Raw genomic sequence first — 24032 nt, 5'->3', positions numbered from 1 at the left:
CTGTCTGCCGTTTACCAAACATGAATGAACTAACAGATGTCACCCTCTTCTTTATTAGCTAGATCGGATTACAGAAGTCATTAGCATTGTAAATGATATCTGTCATGGTGCCAGCAAAAAGGAAATCTATAATCTTTTTAATGTAAGTGTGTGGGGTATTTAGATGTGCCTGTGGACATGGGGGCTGAATTACTGAGGGATAGTGAACAGTGGAGAGCACTAGATGTTTCTTTAAAAATTGATGGTAAAGGTTTGCAGATAATCCCAATTCTAAACAATCCAATAATTCCACTAGCATTTCAGAGGGGAGATATTTGGAATGGTGAAAAATGGGTGAGCTACAATTTCAACCTATATGCGTTTCAGAGTCATGTATCTACCTTGAAGAACTAAAAAAACAAATCCTCTGCTTTACCATGAGATGCAGGGGCATAACTGCGGGGGGACTAATCCTCAGGCTACTTGCGCACTAGGCATTGTAGTGCACATCCTGGAAAAAAAGAATCGCAAGGTTACAGAGGGGAAAAGTCGCATGCTTGTTATGCATGCCGCACAATGAATACCGTGAAGCATGCATACATACCTCCCAACTTTTTGAGATAAGAAAGAGGGACACTTAAGCCATGCCCCTGTCACACCCCTAATCGCGCTCCTGGCACACCCCTAGTAATGCATACCATAAAGATTTCATAAGAAAAAATATGTTGTTTTATAATTCAAATCACACTGGTCCTTTCTATCCTGGGTCATTTCCCTTCCTATTAACATTTGAAAATAAGAAATATATCAAGGATGGGAATAAAGTAAAATACATATATTTACATATATGTGAACATGAGCCCTTAAAGAGGGACAAATGAGGGAGAAAGAGGGACTGGGTTCCCAAAGAGGGACTGTCCCTGCAAAAGAGGGACAGTTGGGAGCTACTGTATGTGCATATCATGAAGTATACAGTACATAAAAAGCATGCTTCACTGTAACTGTAAATGCACACGACATTGTGTAACACACAGAGGTTTGCATGATTACAACACTGCACTGCAAAGGCAACAATGTGTACTTCCCATTACACCATGTGGTTGTATTGTCATTTGCAATGCAATGTGTCTGGGTGGAAGTACCTTTGACAGCTTTTGAGAACATTTGTGATATAGGTGAACCCATGAGCAAGGTATTATCTACAAGGGTCAGGTGTGACCTGTAATGGACAGGTGGTCTTTTCTGGTCTTTGGATTAATCCTGTGACGTCCTTGTCATGTCGCCTGCAGCCCTATCTAGAGCTCTACAGACCTGTTTTGTTCCCCTAGCAAGTGTTTACCATTAGTTCAAGACTATCTGGGGATTCCCTTAAAAGCTCTTGCATCACTGAAGCCTTACCAGAATATGAGGTGGGCAGCCCTGAGTGCTGCTGAACCTCTGGATAGTCCTGTTCTTGTGACCTCATCTCAATCTGTAACCTGATTTCCAGGCTCTGACCATTTGCATTCCGCCTTGTGACGATATTGTACCGCATTTCTATGTACTGCTGTAAATATTCTAAGCTTTTTCTGAGTTAGTGTTATGATGTCTGGTCTCCAGTACACGGCTGCAAAGATGACAGGGGTGTAACAATATCCTACGTGACCCCTACAGTAACTGGGGGAAGGGGGGTAGGGGTTAAAGGAGTTATTTCGCGAAAAAAGTAGGCAGTTAAAGAATGTAACAGATGACAGGTTTTGGGCCAGTCCATCTTTTTAAGGGGGATTCTCAGGGCTTTCTTTGTTTTCAACAGCATTTCCTGAACAACAGTTGCAAAATCTAACTGACATAATAGCGTGCAAGTGATTAGGGAGGCCGGCTGGTATCTTGCTATTTTGGCAGTTAAACTGTTGTTCAGGAAATGCTGTTGAAAACAAAGAAAGCCCTGAGAATCCCCCTTAAAAAGATGGACTGGCCCAAAATCTGTCATCTGTCACATTTTTTAACTGCCTACTTTTTTCGCGAAAGAACCCCTTTAAGGGGCCCTCGTCCTGGATTGCAGAGCAGCCACAGCAGAGCTTCACACTGTACCGCGTTGTAGTGGCGGACAGGTCTTCTACACTTTCACTTCACTGTAACCGCAATGCAGCCAATCATCCAGTGGCAAAGCAGGAGATTTGGGCTCCCGCTACAGCGGCCCATTGTAATTATCCGCGCCCCAACTGCTGATATTTTTCTGGCACCCACATTTCCCCTCCTTGCCCATATTTACCATTGTTATTATTATTTATTGTATTTATAAAGCGCCAACATATTACGCAGCGCTGGACCATACCATGGGACCCTATGGTGGAACCTGCAAATTGACGTTCTTTGCCGATTTGGAGGGTGTTTTTTACCGGCTTCGGGGACAGTTAAAGTGAACCCGAGGTGAAAATAAACTGATGAGAAAAACAATTATTTTTATCCGCCTACTCCTAAAAATGACTTTTTTAGACATCCCAGGATTTTATTTTATATTTAAACATTTAGAAAGTAGATTGAATGTTGTGTTGTCTCTGCTCAGATGCAGTCTATTAAGTGTCCCTAAATGAAAATACATGAACTATACTGACCCTTTCTCTCTCCCTCTGCTCTCAGAAATATGTAGAAAAATGTATTCTGCCAGGAAAACTTTTATAGCTGTAATTTGCTTATCAGTGATGTTTACTATATTCCTGACAAGGTACTGACAAGACAAAAGACACTTCCATTCTTAAAAATGACCTCTTTCAGGCCGCAAAATAAAACAAGTAAAACACCCTGGTTATTAATATGTTTAGTGCTGTACATACACGTGTTTCTCTCATCATGTCACATGTTGCCTCGAGTACACTTTAAAGAGGAGCTGTTAGGTATAAGGTCTCAGAGACAAAAAACACATATATCAGTAGCTGTCCACGTTTGGATTTCACAGAATTTTTATATAGTATAGGCAGAGATTGATGCGCCTGACATTTCATGGCAGCTTCCATCTTTGACTGTCTTGTCTGAAGCCAATTGTGATGTCATATCCTCCCTTACCCTGCTTCCTGATTAATTATTCATTAGCCCTCCCAAGTCCCAGCCCTCAGACACTCCTACCAGTCTCTGGTCTTATGCTCGGTACACAAGATGCGTTTTCCCGCTCAATCCGCGGGTCGATCGGGATCGATTTGATTATTTCCAACATGCCCGATTCGGATTTCGATCGTTACTGCCGTCGATTTGTATGTTAATTATGCCAAATCGACGGCAGGAACGATCGAAATCCGAATCGAGCATGTTGGAAATAATCTAATCGATCCCGATCGACCCGCGGATCGAGCGGGAAAACGCATGGTGTGGATTAGGCATAACGGGGGCATATTGTCTGTCACTCAGCGAGGAGCGACCATGCTGGGGGGGGGTGGTATTGCGCGCGATCTCGCTGTCAGTTGGGGGGGGAGCCGTGTGAGCGATTGCGTTGTCAGTCGCAGGGGGGGGGGGGGGTTGGGGGTGCGGGCGATTGCGATGTCATTCAATTTGCGGGCGGTTGCGATGTCGGTCGTTTTGCTTGCGATTGCAAAGTCAGTCGTTTTGCTTGCGATTGCGATGTCAGTCGTTTTGCTTGCGATTGCGATGTCGGTTGTTTGGTGGGCGATTGCGATGTCGGTCGATTTGCTTGCGATTGCGATGTCAGTCGTTTTGCATGCGATTGCGATGTCATTTGTTTGGTGGGCGATTGCGATGTCGGTCGTTTTGCGGGCGATTGCGATGTCGGTTGTTTTGCTTGCGATTGCAAAGTCAGTCGTTTTGCAGCCGATTGCGAAGTCAGTTGTTTTGCTTGCGATTTTGGTCGTTTTGTGGGCAATTGCGATGTCGGTCGTTTTGCTTGCGATTGTGATGTTGGTCGTTTTGCTTGCGATTGTGATGTTGGTCATTTGGTGGGCCATTGCGATTTCGGTCGTTCTGTGGGCGATTGCGATGTCGGTCAGTTTTTCTCAGTTATAACGGAAAGGCCCATGTTTCCCAATGGCTCAGGTCACACTATACGCGTTTCAACTGAAAGATTTTTCACAATGCACTACTAAGGAAAGAAAAAGCTCATCAGTTTTTCGGCGTATAGTGTAAAAAGGCCTTAAAGAGAACAAGAGAACCCGAGCTGGGCACATGTAATAAAAGAAAACTATTGTACCTGATCCGGGGGGGGGGGGGGGGGGGGGGAGTAACCTCTTGTGACTTCTAGGATCACAACACTGGAAGTAGAGCGAGATGCTCTTTCAGCGTGCATGGAGGCGGGGGAGTGGTAGGGGGCGCAGCCAGGGAGAGACGGCCCAATGGTAGCAGTGGAAAGCCTGCAGGAACACCCCCAGTGAGCGTTTTGAGCAGAGAATCCCTCTCCTCCTTTCCCCTTGAGATTAGCTACAATTATTATCACCATAATGTGTGTGTGTGTGGGGGGGGGGGGGTGGAGAGCAGCGTGGGGGGGGGGGGGGGACAAAATGGCATGACCTACAGCAGGGAGCATGCCTCTGTGTCCCATCTGCCAAAACCATCCCGCCCCCCCACCCCCCCCACACCGCCACCACCTCGGGTTCTCTTTAAAGTGTACGCTTATAACTGAATTATTGCAAATTTCCTTCTGTTTTAAGAAGACAATTACACCAAGCTTTGCTTTTTTAGTAGGAGGGCTTTTTGGTTCCTTTTATCCCCCTATACATTCCAAGTAGTTTGGGTCAACCTAAGCTGCTTGGTTACTTTGTTGTTCTCGTCCAAGCCCTATTTCATACAGCCTTATCAATCCCTGCCATGTACTGATGAGGACCAAAAGTCCGAAACAGGCTGTCTACATGTGGGTTTGATATGGCTGTGTAAAACTTAAAGCTATAGGCTTGCTATAAACCAGCGGTTCTGGATGCTTGCTTGGCTTCACAAGGGCAAAAAGGGATAATTTGCATATTCAGTAGGGCATTGTGGGTAACCACAATTGTTCACTTATAACTGAATTATTGCAAATTTCCTTCTGTTTTAAGAAGGCAATTACACCAAGCTTTGCTTTTTTAGTAGGAGGGCTTTTTGGTTCCTTTTATCCCCCTATACATTCCAAGTAGTTTGGGTCAACCTAAGCTGCTTGGTTACTTTGTTGTTCTCGTCCAAGCCCTATTTCATACAGCCTTATCAATCCCTGCCATGTACTGATGAGGACCAAAAGTCCGAAACAGGCTGTCTACATGTGGGTTTGATATGGCTGTGTAAAACTTAAAGCTATAGGCTTGCTATAAACCAGCAGTTCTGGATGCTTGCTTGGCTTCACAAGGGCAAAAAGGGATAATTTGCATATTCAGTAGGGCATTGTGGGTAACCACAATTGTTCACTTATAACTGAATTATTGCAAATTTCCTTCTGTTTTAAGAAGGCAATTACACCAAGCTTTGCTTTTTTAGTAGGAGGGCTTTTTGGTTCCTTTTATCCCCCTATACATTCCAAGTAGTTTGGGTCAACCTAAGCTGCTTGGTTACTTTGTTGTTCTCGTCCAAGCCCTATTTCATACAGCCTTATCAATCCCTGCCATGTACTGATGAGGACCAAAAGTCCGAAACAGGCTGTCTACATGTGGGTTTGATATGGCTGTGTAAAACTTAAAGCTATAGGCTTGCTATAAACCAGCGGTTCTGGATGCTTGCTTGGCTTCACAAGGGCAAAAAGGAATAATTTGCATATTCAGTAGGGCATCGTGGGTAACCACAATTGTTCACTTATAACTGAATTATTGCAAATTTCCTTCTGTTTTAAGAAGGCAATTACACCAAGATTTGCTTTTTTAGTAGGAGGGCTTTTTGGTTCCTTTTATCCCCCTATACATTCCAAGTAGTTTGGGTCAACCTAAGCTGCTTGGTTACTTTGTTGTTCTCGTCCAAGCCCTATTTCATACAGCCTTATCAATCCCTGCCATGTACTGATGAGGACCAAAAGTCCGAAACAGGCTGTCTACATGTTGGTTTGATATGGCTGTGTAAAACTTAAAGCTATAGGCTTGCTATAAACCAGCGGTTCTGGATGCTTGCTTGGCTTCACAAGGGCAAAAAGGGATAATTTGCATATTCAGTAGGGCATTGTGGGTAACCACAATTGTTCACTTATAACTGAATTATTGCAAATTTCCTTCTGTTTTAAGAAGGCAATTACACCAAGCTTTGCTTTTTTAGTAGGAGGGCTTTTTGGTTCCTTTTATCCCCCTATACATTCCAAGTAGTTTGGGTCAACCTAAGCTGCTTGGTTACTTTGTTGTTCTCGTCCAAGCCCTATTTCATACAGCCTTATCAATCCCTGCCATGTACTGATGAGGACCAAAAGTCCGAAACAGGCTGTCTACATGTGGGTTTGATATGGCTGTGTAAAACTTAAAGCTATAGGCTTGCTATAAACCAGCGGTTCTGGATGCTTGCTTGGCTTCACAAGGGCAAAAAGGGATAATTTGCATATTCAGCAGGGCATTGTGGGTAACCACAATTGTTCACTTATAACTGAATTATTGCAAATTTCCTTCTGTTTTAAGAAGGCAATTACACCAAGCTTTGCTTTTTTAGTAGGAGGGCTTTTTGGTTCCTTTTATCCCCCTATACATTCCAAGTAGTTTGGGTCAACCTAAGCTGCTTGGTTACTTTAAAGTGTACCAGAGATGCTTTAAAGAGGATCTGTAACATCAAAAGATCCCCTGGAGGGTACTCACCTCGGGTAGGGGAAGCCTCCGGATCCTAATGAACGTTCCCACGCCGTCCTCTGTCCCACGGGGGTCTCGCTGCAGCCCTCCGTACAAGATGACGTCATTATTTAGCTTCTCGGCTCCTGCGCAGGCGCTCTGATGGCTGTCGGCTCCGAACTACATGGAAATACCCGATCGCCGTCGGGTCTGCTCTACTGCACGGCCGCAAGTTTCCGGCGCCTGCGCAGTAGAGCGGACCCGACTGAGATCGGGTATTTCCGTGTAGTTCGGAGCGGAAAGCAGCCACAGCGCCCCCGCTGGAGCCAGCAAAGGTAAATATTGATTTTACAGTCGGGACTGTCGCCGGCTGTTCGGAGGGCTGCAGCGAGACCCCCGTGGGACAGAGGACGGCGTGGGAAGCCTCATTAGGATCCCGAGGCTTCCCCCACCCGAGGTGAGTACCCCCCAGGGGATCTTTTTGAGGTTACAGAGTCTCTTTAAACTAAAAGTTTTATACACACCTGGGGCTTCCTCCAGCCGTATGCTCATGGATCGCGCCCACGCTGCTGTCCTCGGTCTTCTCCCTATTCAGTATCGGGTCCAGTCACTTCAGTCAGTCACAGCCAGTTTTAATGCTGTTCTGCTACATTTTTTTGTGGAAGTAGATATTATGCTGTAAATAATCTTTTAAGGCAAAGAGGAAATGTCAGTTTCATACCACTTTAACGATAGAAATAACATTTAGTGTACAGTTTATTAAACCCTGAAAGAGGCATAAATGAGGAAGAAAGAGGGACAGGGGGATTTCGTTCCCAAAGGGGGACTGTCCCTCTGAAAAAGGGACAGTTGGGAGGTATGTAGTAGGGACCTGCAAGTCATGGACTGCGGACATCTCAACAACATCACAAAAGTCTCCACCCTGGAGGGATGTGAAAAAACTTTTCATTTCTGTGATATGTCTATTTTACTGTAATACTGGATACAGTATCAGGTTATCTTGGGAGGTTTCTGTCTGTTGTTCCCAAAAACATTACTTTAAACATTTCCACTTGTTGCAGAACTTGTCTTTCCCATCCCCTGTGAGCGATATTATCTCAGCTACATTACTGTCCATTGTTTACATGGCTTGAGGTGGGGAAGATGTTAAAACTCCCCTTATCCTACAAGAATGAGTTTAGCTGTCTGTGTGAATAGAAATCTGCATTGTTTGTCTAAGCCATACAAAAGTACCATTCAAACAGAAACCATAACTTGTAATTTGAGAAACCACCTACGACAGCACAAGTGAAACCACACTTTCTTGTTTGCTGTGCTCTGAATCATTGTGTTGTCCCACATTCACTGCAAAAGGCCAAGTGCGCACTGTGATATAGTGTGCGTACCATGCATTTATCTGGCGTATGAAACTAGCATTCTGCACAACCGACTTCAGAGCCTTAAAACGAAATTCTACTTTTTAGTGAGCTGTGGCCTATTAGCAATGCCCTTGCAGATGCCGCTATGTTTGTAGTAAACACATTACTTATTCAGCCTTCTTCTTGCCAAGGTTACGCAGCAGCAAGGTACCAATGCGGCGGTGGTATGGTCGGCATGGGCCAGTTCAAACATATGCCCATTCCAGGGGCTGGACCCAGGGGCGTGACAACTGCCCATAAGGCCCCCCCCTGCAGAATTGTTATGGGGCCCTCTGAAATCTAACTTCTCCCCACAGTAATTGATCATGCAGAATAGCGCAGGGACCAGAGTAACATTTACCTGCCTCAGTGCTGTTGGTCTCCTCTATGCATCACAGAAGCACGCTCTCAGCTGCAATTTGCCGACTCCCAATCACATGGCTTGCATCAGTCATGTGATGGGGAGCCAGCGAATGGCAGCAGGAAGTGTGCAGTTGTGATTCATGGAGGAGACCCACAGTTCTGGAGCAGGTATTACTCCACTATCTGCGCTACTCTGCATGTGGGAGGAGGAGTGGGCCCCTACGGCCCCCGGGCCTCCCAGCTGTTGCAGGGGTCACAGGGGCTATTGTTATGTCCCTGGCCTGGCTTTAAGGGTTATACAGCTTTTCTGACCTACATGGGTTGATAATGTATCTGTTAATGTAATTGTTATTTATTTGCTAATAATGTTTTTTTACCAAATGCTGAGAGGAAATACTGCGCTCCACTGGACTCACACACTTTCACTGTCAGGGGATCGCAGTAATGAAAAAGTTCGCTTCACCTCTATCAATTAAATTCAGATAAATCACTGCGCCTGCTTTCAACCCTGTAAGTAATCAAAAGATGCACATAGTGCCCAGTATTGCTTATATCAAGCTACAATATGCACCCCGTGCCGCTCACCAGGGGGTAGTGCCACCACCTTATGAGCCCCTTTGTGGGTGCACTCACCGAAGGAGCGTCTTGGATTATTGCATATCTCATCCACACTTCTTGCCCGCCAAGGAGCACAATGCGTGTGTAAAAGCAATTCCTTTTAATAAACGATACCAAGTTTGCAGGTTCACAGATAGAAGTATCGGCTCCACCGCGGACAACACAGGGCCACACGCTCCCACCGTTCCTCCTGCTTCCGGATGACGTCAGTGCGCGACTCCACCCCACGCGTATCGTCACGTGACGTGACTCATTCAGGGGCCCCCGAATAGGCGGAGTCGGAGGCGCGCGCTGACGTTATCCGGAAGCAGGAGGAACGGTGGGTGTATGTGGCCCTGTGTTGTCCGCGGTGGAGCCGATACTTCTATCTGTGAACCTGCAAACTTGGTATCGTTTATTAAAAGGAATTGCTTTTACACACGCATTGTGCTCCTTGGCTGGCAAGAAGTGTGGATGAGATATGCAATAATCCAAGACGCGCCTTCGGTGAGTGCACCCACAAAGGGGGAGTTGTGATATTCTCCTCATAAAGTGGTGGCACTACCCCCTGGTGTGCGGCAAGGGGTGCATATTGTAACTTGATATAAGCAATACTGGGCACTATGTGCATCTTTTGATTACTTACAGGGTGGAATGCAGGCGCAGTGATTCATGTGAATTTAATAATGTTTTTTTTAAACCCATTTAAACCTTAACAAAAGGCCACAGACATTTTTGTGCATTTAAAGACTGGTCTGAGATATTTATTATAGTTATTACCTTTATAGAATAAGTAATTGGTTAAAGGGGCACTACAGCGAAAAACTGTAAAATTTAAAAAATGTGCAAACATATACAAATAAGAAGTACATTTTTTCAGAGTAAAATGAGTCATAAAATACTTTTCTCCTATGTTGCTGTCACTTACAGTAGGTAGTACAAATCTGACAGAAGTGACATGTTTTGGACTAGTCCATCTTTTTATAGGGGATTCTCATGGATATATTTATTTTCAAAAGCACTTAGTGAATGGCAGTTGCTCTGTCCAACTGCCAAAAAACTGTGTAGCGAGTAGGGAAGCTGGCCAGCATCATTGTTTAAATCCTTTTTAGGGAATATCTTTATAAAGAATAAAAGCCTTGCTGAGAATCCCCTATGAAGAGATGGACTAGTCCAAAACCTGTCACTTCTGTCAGATTTCTACTACCTACTGTAAGTGACAGCAACATAGGAGAAAAGTAATTTATGGCTCATTTTACTCTGGAAAAAATGTACTTCTTATTTGTATATGTTTGCACATATCTTAAATTTTACAGTTTTTTGCTGTAGTGCACCTTTAAAGAAAGTGCCCTTGTGCATTCACATGGGCACTTACAGTGAAAATTCACTTCAGAGCCTCAGTAACATGAACAGTTTTAAGGTTGTTAACAGTCGCATTTAACTAACCTCAAAACACTGTTTGCACAACTAAGGCAAGATATGTGGGTGACAGGAGGAAGGGCCAGTGGGTGGGCAGTACAAGGCCAGCTGCATGCAGTATCTTTGCAGCAGTTACCATACACAGGGTTGTGGTGGTTTTACCCTTGTGGCCCATGGAAGTGGTCAGGGTATGAGATGACTCCAGCCGACCAATAACCATTGACAGCTGAATGGATAGAATATGCTGGGGGATAAACTGCTTGACCATTGCCACGCCCATGTGAAATCATCCTAAAGGTGAACTCCGCTCATCGCTATATGCTATGAGTGGAGATGCATGCAGTTATGAGGTACATAATCACCTGCACAAAGGACTTCTTTAAAAATCCCGACACATGACATCACCTGCATTTGCGTCATCCTGCCATGCTGACGCACTTCCTGTGCAAGAATTAGGTGTCTACACAAACTCATGAATGCCTCCAGTGTATTACCAATGAAGTATTGTGGCTGGAAGATGTCGACTTTTTCAGCTCATACCTGCACCCAACTCCACTCATTCCATCTTACAGTCAGTGGTGTATGGACCATTTTGCGGCATGGTGATGATGACTGTCACGGCAGATCTTTAAGATCGCTGATGACTCCTGTGCTGCGATCGTTTGACCTCTTGTTGCTGGCCATTGCATGTTCCTGTGGGTAGGAGGTTGGATCAGGGATGGCTCGTGCGTTGGGCCAAGCCACAGAGTGTTCCCCGATCCATCTAGCAGTGAGAGAGGCTTTACACTGATGCCTGACCTTACCCACCCCCCAACACTTAAAAATACCCCCTCCCCACGCCTAACCTTCACCTCCCTCCCCCTCCCCCAGTGGTGTAGCAGTAGGGGATGCAGAGGTTGCGACCACACTGGGGCCCTGGACCAGAGGGGCCCACTAGGGGCCCTCCTTCACATATCTTCTTATTAGCTTTTCATTGATGTTATGCTGGTAATGAACACCTCTAAAGTATATGTACATTGCATAGTGGTAATCCTTAAAAAACTGTTTCCTTATTCCTATGACTCCTCTGTGACACTGAAGCTGTCCTTATTAGGTTTCGGGGCTCTATATTAAGAGTGCTTGGGGCCCCATGTAAAACTCGCACTAGGGCCAAGTTACACCCCTGCATTTCCCCCACACCTAAACCTTAAAGGGATTCACGGGGAAGGGGGGGGTGGGTGTTGAAAATAAAAACACTCACCTTGGGCTTCTACAGGCCCCCTGTAGCAGTAATGTCCCACGCCGTCCTCCAACGATGCGCCGCTCTCCGCCGCTGGTCCCGGTCTCACGCGGCATCTGACTGAACTGCAGCTGCGCGGCTCCCGAGTGCGTCATCGTAAGCTAACTGCACAGGTGCAGTACAAGAAAACTTTGTAACAGTAAGCTCCCGATGATGTGGGCAGGAGCACGCATTATTCATCTTGTTAGACAAATAATTGCCCGGTGCCGGCGGCAGGGAACAGGTGATCGGAGGAGGACGACGCGGACATTACAGCTACAGGGGGTTGATAGAAGCCCCAGATAAGTGTCACATTTTATTTTTAACCCCCCCCCCCCCCCCCGGAACCCCTTTAAAAGCAACCCCCCTCCGCTTAAACATTAAACGCCCCCCCCCCCCCCCCATGCTACCAATCCACCGCTATTACGATGTTGGGGCGTCGCCATAGGCACCATTGTAAATAGTGGCTATAGTGTGAAGTTAGTTACTTATCGGGTGCCCCAGAAGAACCTATGGCAGGATCCAGGATAGTGGGCGCCCAAATTTCCCTCTTCGACCCATGATTCTTTCACTAAACCACTGATTATATAATATATCATCGCATGCTTTGGTTATATTGGCCAAGGTCATTTTAAGCACCCATCAGCAAATTAGGCTTTACAAACAAACCTGGGAATGTTATCTCAGGGTAAACTATATAAAGACAGGCGTCATACTAGCGTGGGTGAGATCAGAGGGAAAAACACTGCCAGAACCCAGAGTGTGAAAAGAGCCTTCACACCCCATAAAAGGTCCTCTCCCTCCCCACTGAAGACCCCTGTCTGTGTGATGATGCCCCCTCCAGGTGTTCAGTGTGAGAGACGCTGCAGCAGGAATAGAAGGTGCTGATTACAATGACAGCTCTGGAAATACAACACCTGCTGCTGGAGAAGTTTATGAATGACTGTGTGATCTCTGCCTTCTCCATTCACAAAATCAATCCCAGCCTTCTGGGGGCGCGGCTAGTGTGGCGGGGCGTGGCTGGCCGGGGACAGCGCCCTCCTTGCAGCTGGGCTGAGCGCTGAGCTTGCTCCACTAGCAGCAGATAGAGAGCTGCGGCCAGGCTGATCACACACATTGGAGTACTCTGGATATTACCGCTTCATACTGCTTCCCTGCTGCTCTCTGTGGACTAGGACTCTGATTACTGCTGGGATCTCTGGGCTGAGCTCTCAGGGGCTTATTTCTCTGGACTAGAAACCATTAGCAAGGTAAGGGAGGGATCAAAGAGCACCTTATTCTCTATTTTTACAGCTTATTCTGTTATTTGAGTTGGTCTTCCTATGAAGCGGTAGTTTTTGCTCTGCTCTGAGAATTCTATACTGTGTTCTATATGGGCAGCACGTGATTCAGGAGTGTGTAGGCTGTGCTGTTGCTGCTGGAGTTGGAGCAGATGGGATCTGAGCTGTGCATTGACTGCTCAGCAGATCACATGTCTGCACACCTTTAGGGGAAGAACTACAGGTCTCAGCAGGAAGCAGCACTGTCGCAGAGCAAGACATTGTCATGTTAGTAGTTTGTTGTTGTGTTTGATTGTTTCCACCGTTAAGTGTAAGAAAGTATCAATCCTAAGTGGAAGCAGAGACTCTATAGAATGAGGGTGGTGAGGAGGCAGAGAAGGGCTGTGAACTTTATACACACAGTGGAAGGACAGTACAATGCAGATGTAACAGGGCAGTGTGGTTTTATCCTATGGTACATCTGTATGTTTATTGTGGTTAGCTATGGAGGGAGTAATTCCATGTTTTGTTTCTTAGCCTGTACAGCTCCATTGAATATGTTGGCGATTTTTTTTAAACGATAATATGTCTGTTTAAAGTGTGTTTTTCTCATGTTCACCTTTTAAGTGCTACTGTCCTAACTTCAATTCCAAGTCAGGACACTGCTGATTATGTTTTGTTTGGGTTTCCTCTGGGCATTCTGGTTTCCTAACACAACCCAAAGAGTATACTGGTGGTTTACTATTATTTATTCTCCTCTCACAAAATGTCAGTTTACCCGCCTGTCATGTTCTTTGCTTTTTCTTTGATAAGTTTTGTGAAGCACACCTGGAACCAGGCGGTGAAGTCATTACATGTATAATACTTGGTCTGGGGGTAGTGGGGGGCGGAGATCATTGCCAGGTATTAAACCGTATTTTTGTTATTTTTGCACCCGGGTATTTTTTCTTTAAACCTAGACGTTTTGAATCAGGATGATGCCATTTATTGGCTAACTTTTAGCCAAGCTTTCGTCTTTTGAGCCTTCCTCAGCCTGAATCCTGTATGCTCACACTACAGCTATATACATGCAACATCAAAGGGGATACACCATTTTTTGGGGGGACGCATAAAATACATGTCATTATGATGCCTTTATTGAAACAAAACATCCAAACTGGGTCAGAGGTTGTTAGGTGATATATTAAACCTGAAGTCAAAGCAGCTCAGGATGCTGTAAGGTCACAGCTGGGTCTCTTGTTTTAATTCCTACCTGGCATTTAAAAAATGGCATTATCTAGGTATTTATGAAGCTTTTATGAAGCATGCCTATGGCAGTCACTGTCCTCTACTCTGGGGATGACTCGTGTGCTTAATTAAGATTTAGCAAAGTAGAACTGATGTTTTGGGCCTTATATTGTTTCCAAATGATATCTCTGACCATACGAAAAATTAATATTGTATGATATTCTGAGTTAAATTCAAACCTATAAAAACATTTTGTGTTCTTATAGAGGGGAGATTACCTCAGAAACAATTTAATTTTTGAGAGTATAATGCTACGTACACACATGCGACAACGATCGTTCGTTGTTAACGACGAACGATCTTTTAATTGACGAAAGAACGACCGGAGTAAAGTTAGTTCTAAAAAGTGTGTAACGATCACATCGTTAGAACGAACGTTACACCACGTAAAAGCACTTAATGCGCCTGCGCATAAAATTGTAAAGTTCCCTGGAGAAAAAGTGAAATGCGCATGTCCAGCCTGGTACAAACGATCGTTTCCAACGATGTACTACTTTTGCAAACGATCGTCGTTGGTTAAAATCCGCCGAGACAGAACTTTCTTTTGTAGCGATTTGGCTCGTTCGTCGTTAGACTTAATAGTCGGTGGTTCGTTTTTTGTAACGATCGTCGTTGGTAAAGATCGGGGAACGATCGTTACAAACGACTATAGTCGCATGTGTGTACGCACCTTAACTTTAACCTCCCTTAAAGGGAACCTGAGGTGAAAGGAATATGGAGGCTGCTATGTTTATTTACTTATAAGCAGGGCTGTGGAGTCGGAGTCGGATGATTTTGTACAAAATCCACAGCCCTGGTAAGTATTATACTAAAGGAGTCGGAGCCATTTTGGATACCCGGAGTCAGAGTCGGCGGTTTCATAAACTGAGGAGCCGGAGTCTGAAGATTTTTGTACCGACTCTACAGCCCTGCTTATAAGCAATACCAGTTGCCTGGCTGCCCGGCTGGTCCTCTGTCTCGAATACTTTTAGCCATAGCCCCTGAACAAGCATGGAGCAGATCAGGTATTTCTGACATTATTGCCGTATCTGACAAGATTAGCTGCACGCTTGTTTCTGGTGCTATTCAAACACTACTGCAGCCCAATAGATGAGCAGGATGCCAGGGAACTAGTATTATTTAAAATGAAATAAATATGGCAGCCTCCACATCCCTCTTGCTTCAATTGTCTTTAACCTCCCTTAACTCTGGATTGGACTGACTGCCTCCTGAATGCTGAAGGCCGTGTCTATGTATGAATATCACTCTTCTGTAGTATGAGGCCTAGCAGAATCTATTAGACTTTTATGTGCTCACTTTTAATAGCTGCCTTTTAAGAGCCCTTTCAGAAAGGAGGGATTTATAGCATAATTGCTCTGGGTTTAGCCTTGTCAGCTCTTAGTGATGTTTGGACCTGGTTCTACCTGTCTGTAAAATTCCTCCCGCCTACGTGTTGATTATATTAATATTTTTATTTCAGATGGCTGCGTTAGTCAGCGTTCGCTGCGTGTTTGCTGGGTAAACATGGGCCATGTGATCGCTGTATGGTATGGATGAGCGGCTGGTAGCAGAGGATGCTGGGCACAGATTGCCTGGCTGTTACTTGGCAGATCCATCACCGCTAGAGCCAGAGTGTGTGGGCGATAGCCATTGGCGGCCATGTTCCATGAGCGGTAGACATCCTGTCATGTTGGAGAAGCGGAGTTTGAGGGCCTGCGCTGGCATTTCTAGCATTTGCTAGAAGGTTCTGTAGTGTCTGAAGGCATAATTGGTTTTATCTTTAGCCCCATTTTACAACGATGATCTGTTATCAGGGACATAGCACAGTGCATTAATTAAGGTGACATTTGAAAGAACTGAAGATAGTGGTTGCTATTGGTAGCCACCGTTCGGCACCAGCAGTCTATGAACTGCACTTAGTAGATTGACGTTGTCACAGCCGTAGCAGATATCGATGTAGATCATAGACGTTCAAGCAGTTAAGGTAATGTATTGGCTTCAATCTGAAATACACGGTGCAGCATTCTTTGTTACATCAGCAAAGCAAGAATATGAATATTATTGAAGATTTTGGTGTTGAATTGCAATCATAAGTCAACCCCTCCTTTGCAATGCTTTACTAAATGAAACAAACCATTTACGGTGCATCACAGGTTGGCTTACAATTAAATGCCCCATAGCTTCAAGTGCGTAAACACGCTATACTATATTCAAGAGGCGCTGATTGGGGTTGGATCTAGTGTGTGTACAGCCTCCCCAATGCATCACCGTAAGATCGAGTACCAAATTGTCTCCACCAAGCACATCGCTCTCCTCCTTTATCCACCCGCATTTCATCGTGTGCCATGCTACTCTCCTCCCTCCATAGCAACCGAACACGTCACTAGCGATGCGTCTGTTCTGCATACTGCCCTGACCTGTCACCCGAGGGACTAAGTCCCAGTGCCTGTGGGGGACAAACGTTGTGCCAATCAATCTCACAGAATGGCTGTGGGTTGAAACACATGCCCACAGTGCAATAGCCAGGAGTCTTATACTTGACTCTGGTCCTTCAATGTGAGAGTGCCACCCACTTATCTGCTGTTCCCCAACATGAATACAGGACGGTATTGCTTTCCCATCTAGTCAGTCCATACTGGTTATTCGATATTGCTTTAATGATATTCTGAAATTGTATTCCTTAAACTACTATATGAGGGCCTCTGCCAGACACAAATTTCTGACTTTACTCCTTTTGACAAGATCAGGTCAGAGGAATGTACTGCTGAGTTCACCTCTTAGCATTCTCTTGCCTAGAGCACATTCCTTGTTTGCAGTACCTGTAAATATTGCGCTTATGGTAAACAAAGTGACAATTGTATGGGAGAGAGGAGAGTACACTGGTCTACAAAGGTATCTGAGATCATGCACTTGTAATTTTAGGAGTCCAAAGCAGAATTGTGTCTGTTTCTTTCTGTCTCTCATATATTCCATGTGCTCCATACACTGGGTAAGGGAACACGACGTAGAAAAAAAATAAAGGTGGCCATACACTGGTCGATTTGCCATCAGATCGACCAACAGATAGATCCCTCTCTGATCGAATCTGATCAGAGAGGGATCGTGTGGCTGCCTTTACTGCGAACAGATTGTGAATCGATTTCAGCATGAAATCGATCACAATCTGTGGAGCTGCCGCCGCCCCTGCCAGCTATACATTACCTGCTCCAGCCGGCCCGAGTCCTCCTCTGTCCCCGCTGCTCATTCTCCTGCTGGGCTCCGGGTTCCGGCTGGCTTCACTTCTTTCTGTCCGGAGAAGTTTAAACAGTAGAGGGTGCTCTACTGTTTAAACTTCCTGTCGGGACAGGAAGTAAGTGAAGCCAGCCGACCGGAACGCGGAACCCAGCGGGGACAGAGGGGATACGCGCAGGTGGAGCAAGTAATGCCTCCAGCGTCGGGCATTCGAACGCCGCTATCGACTCACTCCCGAGCCGCTGTCGATCGAGCGAAATCTTCCGCACGGAGCGATCGACGGGACGATTGATTTCGGACGGAAATCAATCGTTCAGTCAGCGTTTGTGCAAAGAATTGATAGCATATTCGATCACAGTGATCGAATCTGCTGTATATTGGTGGGAAAATCGTTAGGTGTATGGGCCCCTTAAGAATATGTAAATACTTTAAAGCACACCTGCACTGAGAGAGATATGAGGCTGATTTATTAATTTCCTTTCAAACAATGAAAAACTGCCTGGCTGTCCTGCTGATCCTCTGCCTCTAATACAGCCTCTGCCTATATGATCCTCTGCCTCTAATACATTAAGCCACAGCCCCTGAACAAGCATGCAGATCAGGTGATTCTGACTGGATTAGCTGCATGCTTGTTTCAGGTGTGTGATTCAGACACTACTACACCCAAACCAGCAGGATGCCAGGCAACTGGTATTGTTTAAAAGAAGAAATATGGCAGCCTCCATATCCCTCTTGCTTCAGGTAACCTATTCCCACCCAATACATTTAGCAGAATTCTTGCTTGAAGCGGAGTGGCATGTGATCATGTATGATAGGGGAAGAGACCAGCCTGTATCGGGCAATGAATCTGCCAGTTAGTAAATCACGTGTCTTAGAAATAATCTGCCCAGGTGCTGATGCGTTAGCTAGCAGCCTGTGTCAAAGTGCGACCTGCTAGGTGTGTGTCTCCAGTCTTCTGCAGCTCACACTCCGCTGATTACGTCAATGGAGTTCTGCCACCTTTTGAACTATTCTGAGAATGAACGCCAAAAAATGCAATGTGTTGTGACTTGCTGCTGATCGCTTTACCGTCTATCTCGCTCTGTTTAGGATGTGGCTTACACTTTTAACCCACACACACAAAAAGGCTTCATACAAACTCTCGCTTTTAGTTTCTATGTGAATAATTTTTTGCAAAAGTGGATCTGAAATCATATTTCCACCCCCAGGTCTGTGTATTTTTTTATTTTTTTTTTACAGGAGTTTATTAGTGTTCTTTTAAATAAAGTCTGCTCATAAAGCTTCATGACCAGAAACGGTCAGTGGGATGCAACCGATTTCATTCTGCATCCAGATTTCATGCAAAGTCTATCCAGTTTGAAACTGGACCAGTCAGTTTCAGCAGACAGTAAATCTGATTGGTCCAATTACAAGCTGGTTACGAATTGCATGAAATCTGCATGCATGTAGAAGTTTTATTGTGTCCCATTGACCATCTCAGCTTGACGTACTTATACTGACTGCAAACTAGCTTCAGTGTGGACCTAAACGCAGAACTTCCTCCCTGCTCTAAAATATAAGCAGCAGCATAATAACCTTTTAAAGAAAAAAACATGTTTTTGTTACAGCTGATACAAATCCCGCAATAAATCTGCAGTGTGTCTACTTTCTGCTTTCATGAAAGCAGACATAGTGTTAATATCCTGTGTTTACCAAGTAGCTGATCTGCCAAGGCAGAGGATATTCCTAAGCTGACAAAGCAGAGAGATCAAATTACATGTATTACTGTTCCCTGGTAGTGCTGGTTTGCTACCAGGACTTTTACGATAGTGTAATGGTACTTTTTGTTCCCGACGATTGTATATGGATCCTATTCTCTCTCTCTGTTATGTCTTTTAAAAACTTGTTGAAAATAAAAGAATCTTTAAAAAAAAAATGACAGTGGTGAAGGAATTGGACTAAACTCTCTAAATACATACAGGGTACATTTCACTATGTTTTCCTTCTGTCCTGTGCAAGAGTTCAGGTCCACTTTGAAAAGTGTGCTTCAGAAATGTTTCCAGAAGTTCTGACATGTTTACTATCCCATGCATTGGATTGGAAATTGAACAGGAATAATTTTTTTTTGTCTGCTGTGTCCTATGGTTTGCCCAGTTGTGACAATACAATGGATGGTTTCTCCCAAAACATTTGGTAGACAACATAAAAATTAGTGACTAATAAATTGCCTAACAAAACACACAACAAATCACAAAAGGGAGAGAGCCTTGTGTTTGTGGGCATACAATCTAAGGATCGAACCATCCCTACCTGCAGCTATAATGGCAGTATACTCTTTGGAGAACAACCCACCCAAATATCCCCTTGCAGTCTCTGAGCAGTTCATCTGCAGTTAGGCGGCACTTTCTACTCAGGTGCTCATTCAGCTAACCAGCCTGAGAGTCTTCCAGCAGGTCTATCTCTGAAAAAATGTTTCCTTTTTAACAAATACAAGTCTGCACTAGTGCCCTCTACTCGTAGCGACCCACGTCAGTTAATATACATACCCGGTCAAGTCTACTTGTTCATGCCTCAATCACTGACAGTTGCAGGTCATTCAGGTCACGCCTGTGCATCCGGCCACCCCCATAAGTGTGTGGCTACTGAAGTGTGTCATGGCTGCCATATTGACATGTGAAAACTGGGAAGGGGGGTGCTCAGTATGACAAACTTAAATCCATAAAAGTCATTCTGCTACAGGCAGTCTGATGTGTCTCAGAAGCAGGCTGTGTGGTGTATACATTAAGTTACATCCACTTTGATAATGGAGCCTTTGTACTTTAAAGACAAAAGAATCTAATTTTGTCACTAGGGAGGGAGACTTTGATGTGGTGTTCCCTCCCACAGATTTTTTCCCCCTCTCTTTTAAAGACCAGATCTGGCTTTTTAAATGTAAGGAACATTTCAGGGCATTAGAAAAAGCAGGAGTGGAGGGGGAGGAGATGAGCAGATGAATATTCGGCATTGTATCTGTTTTTGTCTTGTTTTTTGTTAGTTCAAGTTTGTGATGTCTGGTTGCCTTTTGTGAAGAGCTTTATTCTCTGTCTCTATGTACAGCAGGCCTTTTCCACCATATAAGAGAGTTCAGACTACTGTATATAGAACAGAACTTGAGTTACAAATAAACCTTTAAGACCCCTAAGGCATGCAGTCAGTGCCGTGTTTAGAGGGTTTTTATATGTAAACTTCTACATTTGTCAGAGGTCCCATTGAAGCCTATACATTGTAACAATTAGTACTGGGCATTGATGAAAACCATTGAAGTGTGCACTTATAGTATTTAAATGGTAGAATTGATGGCTAGGACGAGTGACGGTAAAATGTTGAGTATCTGCAGCCATCCCGCTCTTCCCCCATATTCTTGCTAGCCCTCATTTCTTTAGGGTGTGCATGATCTGCATGATGTGGTGGCTGGATAGTGTAATGGTTAAGGGCTCTGCCTCTGGCACAGCAGACCTGGGTTCAAATCTTGACTCTTCCTGTTCAGTAAGTCCTTGGGCTATCTGCCTACCCTTTATTTAGAGGAAGATATCTGAGGAAGGGGTTAATGATGGATCAGGGGAAACAAGGCATTGTGTAAATATTGGTTGATGAGGTTTGGCATAGAGATCAGGGTTAGCCATGATGGGGTTAAAGCGGACCTGAACTCAGAACTTCCTCTCTGCAGGTATAATAACCTGTAAAGAAAAACATTTTAGTTACAGTTTACAGAACTCCTGCAATAAATCTACAGTGTTTACTTCCTGCTTTCATGGAAGCAGAGAAAGGGTTAACATCCTGTGTTTACATATTAGCTGTGTCTGCCAAGGACTGACTAATTTCTACACGGACTCTGCTGAGAGATCAAATTACACTTGTGATTACTTACAGATGAGAGGGAATTAGACAGGCTCTTTAAAAAAAAAACACACGGTGCATTTCTCTGTTTTCCTTGTGTCCTGTGCAAAAGTTCAGGTTCACTTTAAGATTGACAGGTGAGAGGTGTGTGTGTGTGTGTGTGTGTGTGTGTGTGTGTGTGTGTGTGTGTGTGTGTGTGTGTGTGTGTGTGTGTGTGTGTGTGTGTGTGTGTGTGTGTGTGTGTGTGTGTGTGTGTGTGTGTACCGTATGTAGATGTAGAGCAGGTTGATATCCAGCAGTGGGTAGGGGAGGGGCTCCGTGTGTGGATATAGAACTCCCTCCCTTTCCAATTCAGCTATTTATTGTCAGAATTCTACACTTATTATCACCATTGCACAGAACTTTCACACTGTGCAGTCAATGGACTGTCTGCTGAGTGAGTCAGGATTGTTTGTAAAATTATGACCTGTTGACTCTCATTCACAACAATGCCACAAATCCCTCGCTTGGCTGGGCCGCCGAGGGTTGTAATGTTGCTGGAATGAACAGTGAAGGTGCTGCAGGTAATCTGGGCGCGTGTTGAGCTGTCACATGTTATGCGATGACTGTGGAACAAGGCCAAGGCTGACCTGGGAACATAGAGGTGTGTGTTCAGTGCTGTGTGTGTGTGTGTGTGTTCAGTGGTGTGTGTGTGTGTGTTCAGTGGTGTGTGTGTGTGTTCAGTGGTGTGTGTGTGTGTGTGTTCAGTGCTGTGTGTGTGTGTGTGTGTGTGTGTGTGTGTTCAGTGCTGTGTGTGTGTGTGTGTGTGTGTTCAGTGCTGTGTGTGTGTGTGTGTTCAGTGCTGTGTGTGTGTGTGTGTTCAGTGCTGTGTGTGTGTGTGTGTTCAGTGCTGTGTGTGTGTGTGTGTTCAGTGCTGTGTGTGTGTGTGTTCAGTGCTGTGTGTGTGTGTGTGTTCAGTGCTGTGTGTGTGTGTGTTCAGTGCTGTGTGTGTGTGTGTGTGTGTGTGTTCAGTGCTGTGTGTGTGTTCAGTGCTGTGTGTGTGTGTGTGTTCAGTGCTGTGTGTGTGTGTGTGTGTGTGTGTGTGTGTGTGTGTGTGTGTGTGTGTGTGTGTGTGTGTGTGTGTGTGTGTCAGTGCTGTGTGTGTGTGTGTGTGTGTGTGTGTGTGTGTGTGTGTTCAGTGCTGTGTGTGTGTGTGTGTGTTCAGTGCTGTGTGTGTGTGTGTGTGTGTGTGTGTTCAGTGCTGTGTGTTCAGTGCTGTGTGTTCAGTGCTGTGTCTGTGTGTGTTCAGTGCTCTGTGCACACTGCCCTCCCGGCCACTTGTCTTCTCACATTACCTCAGTGTTTGAACAGTGACATCACAGCTGACTGGAGCATTTGACAGAACAAAGGCCTGAGAGGCTTTTAAGCATTTTGGTAAAGTGGCGGTGATCGGGTCAGGAGTTAAATATTACCTCATCCTAATATTACTCAGTTTACACACATGGGGTCATTTGTTGCAGGCAGCTACATGGTAACCAATGAGATTTTAATTTCTCTTGATGATCAGTTTAAAATAAATGGCATTCTATTTTAAGTAAAAACATTTTTTTTGGACTGCATCTTACAATCTTTGGTTGTAGGTCTAGAATGGTCACATGACTGCTGATACCTCTGCCTCTTACAGTTCTGAAGGAGAGAACTGTATCATATGGTTAAAAACGTGATGCCCCATCGTTATTTGAAATGCTAGATACGGAGGTGAGTCATAGACCTCAGCAATGGTTTTTATTTGATATGAAGATCTTTGATATGATGATCTGGTATTCAGTTGCAGATAAAGTATAGCGATAAAGGTTTGTGTTTTGGTTTTCTGAGGTTGGCATTGCATTTGAAATTCTTAGCATAGTTTTGACATTTTCAAAACATTTTGATTTGGCTATGGGCTACTACTTTTGGCCTTGGAGAGGGGGAAGGGAGAGATGGGTTCTCCTAGGTGGGGATGGCAATCAAGGTCAAACCAGAGTTATTCAACAATGTACTGATCGATGAAGAGAGAGCCACCAACAATTAGGGACACCTGTATCCTTTATATCATTTTAAGAAACAAAAATCTGTAAAGTTTGTTCACTTCAAGTCAATTCATGTAAATAAGCACAGGCGGCATATGCAGTGTTGTATTTCTCCATAGCCCACACAGGCTGTGGTCCACAGTGGGGGTTAGCAGCGGGCTAATTATTATTATTATTATTATTATTATTAATATTATTATTATTATTATTTAGTTTTTATATAGCACCGACATCCTCCGCAGCGCTGTACAGAGCATATTGACTTATCACTTAGGGCCGGTTTCCACTACACGCAGATCGGATGCAGAAAAACTGTCTGCAATGAATGCCTATGGGAAAACCTGCATTAGAAATATCACGTTTAGTGGAAGCAGCCCATAGACATTCATTGGAGTCAGTTTTTCTGCATCCAATCTGCGTGTAGTGGAAACAGGCCCTTAACTGTCCATCAAAGGGGCTCACAATCTAATCCCTACTGTAGTCACCTGTCTGTGTATGTATCATGTAGTGTAAATATGGTAGTCTAGGGCCAATTTAGGGGGAAGCTAATTAACTCATCTGTATGTTTTTGGGACGTCAGAGGAAACCAGAGTACCCGGAGGAAACCCACACAGCTATGGGGGAAACATGCAAACTCCTTGCGGGTAGTGCCCTGGTTGGCATATGCAGAGATAATAGAA

The 24032-nt window shown here is 44.7% G+C and overlaps 1 protein-coding gene across 1 annotated transcript in view; it reads left to right on the top strand.

Moving 5' to 3' along the window:
- Window positions 1-12765: 12765 nt before the first annotated feature.
- The window catches only part of ETS2 (ETS proto-oncogene 2, transcription factor), a 30624-nt gene continuing 19357 nt past the window's right edge, over window positions 12766-24032 (top strand). The window contains exon 1 of the mRNA XM_068270409.1: window positions 12766-12943. The gene's annotated coding sequence lies outside the window, so the exon portion shown is untranslated. The remainder of the gene's footprint in view (window positions 12944-24032) is intronic.

Source organism: Hyperolius riggenbachi, chromosome 2 (genome assembly GCF_040937935.1).
Source record: "Hyperolius riggenbachi isolate aHypRig1 chromosome 2, aHypRig1.pri, whole genome shotgun sequence".
Lineage (NCBI taxonomy): Eukaryota > Metazoa > Chordata > Amphibia > Anura > Hyperoliidae > Hyperolius > Hyperolius riggenbachi.
The sequence above is the reverse complement of the archived record's forward strand: the minus strand, read 5'-3'. Positions and strand labels throughout refer to the sequence as shown.